At 61.5% G+C, this 1,201-nt stretch overlaps 1 protein-coding gene across 1 annotated transcript in view; it reads left to right on the top strand.

Annotated features, from left to right (window-relative positions):
• Positions 1-234: 234 nt before the first annotated feature.
• Positions 235-1,201, top strand: part of GJB6 (gap junction protein beta 6) — a 7,306-nt gene continuing 6,339 nt past the window's right edge. Inside the window, exon 1 of the mRNA XM_011360217.2 lies at positions 235-268. The gene's annotated coding sequence lies outside the window, so the exon portion shown is untranslated. The remainder of the gene's footprint in view (positions 269-1,201) is intronic.

Below are 1,201 nucleotides of genomic sequence, written 5' to 3'. Positions count from 1 at the left end.
CCCCCCACCCACCCACCGTGGCCGGTGGGCGCACCCCAGGTAGGACCCACCCCGTGACTGTGCGATGAGACACATGACAATAATACAATTACTGAACAATTACTGGACAACAGTAATTAAGTGTCCTTCGTGACACATTCAGTTTAAAGGTAGAGAGAGGCACCAGAAGCGACTTCCTGTCTGGTGAAGGAGGCCGGGGTGCCACTGGCCTCTCGGCTCCTGCTGCTTTGGGGGGCTGGCCTCCCTTCCTGGAGAGCAGGGCAGTCAGGTGAGTGGCCTGAGTCCAGCTCTGGACGCCGCAGGGACTGGGGTTCCGCGGCCACACCGGCCGCGCGGCCATGACCAGTGTCCCTGGGGTGGAGATCGCGGTCGGTTCCGTGCCTGCTTGAGCTTGCTTGAGCTTAATGCCCGGGCCGACGGTGCCACAGAAGCGTTTCCTGCCCCAGTGCTGGCAGAACCTAAGCAGCCTTCTAGAAGGTGCCCTGGCCCGGGCACTTCCCCCAGAACTGCAGGGGGCCGCTCGAAACTGCCCCTGCCAGAGCTTTGTCTGGTGTCCAGATCCCAGAGACTTTGGGGGTGTTGTCTGAGCTCTGCCAAGGAGGGGGAACTGCGATGGAGCTGGAATGTCAACACTCGGGCCTGTGACACAGCTGGGGGGTGGGGTGCCGGGGCAAGCAGGCTCCCACTGCCCTCCCCGCAGCGACCAAGCCGGAGCCCAAGCTCACCGCCCCGCGGCCTCCCCGTATTTATTTTCAAGCAGAATCTGATCCGGGTCAATGGTGACTTGTTCTCTCTTTCTTACCCTTTCTCCGCGGAATTGCAAGAGCCTTAGAAGGAGGCCTGCGGGTCTGAGCAGCTGCCATGGCAAACCCCGGCGTGCAGATCCTTAGCTGGCGGCCGTGCTGAGCTCGGACGGTCCAGGAGCTGCGCGTGGTTTGAACACAACAGTTAAAATGCTGGGGGCGCTGGGGGCCGGGGTCCTGCCCGGGCTCGGTCCAAGAGGGCACGAGCCTCCCGAGCCGACCGTGGCGCGGCCGAGGCTTCTGCTCTGCGGCTTGACCCGTCGGGGGAACTGGTCCCATCAGCTTTTTCCTCTCCCGATTCCCAGGGCCATTTCATTCTGGTCAGACTTGAACGTCCGGGAAGGACAGTTACTTGAATGACCAGAGACGGCTTCGTGAAAATCATCTTCTTAGCTCTT

The sequence above is a fragment of the Pteropus vampyrus genome, unplaced genomic scaffold (genome assembly GCF_000151845.1).
Source record: "Pteropus vampyrus isolate Shadow unplaced genomic scaffold, Pvam_2.0 Scaffold52, whole genome shotgun sequence".
Lineage (NCBI taxonomy): Eukaryota > Metazoa > Chordata > Mammalia > Chiroptera > Pteropodidae > Pteropus > Pteropus vampyrus.
The sequence above is the reverse complement of the archived record's forward strand: the minus strand, read 5'-3'. Positions and strand labels throughout refer to the sequence as shown.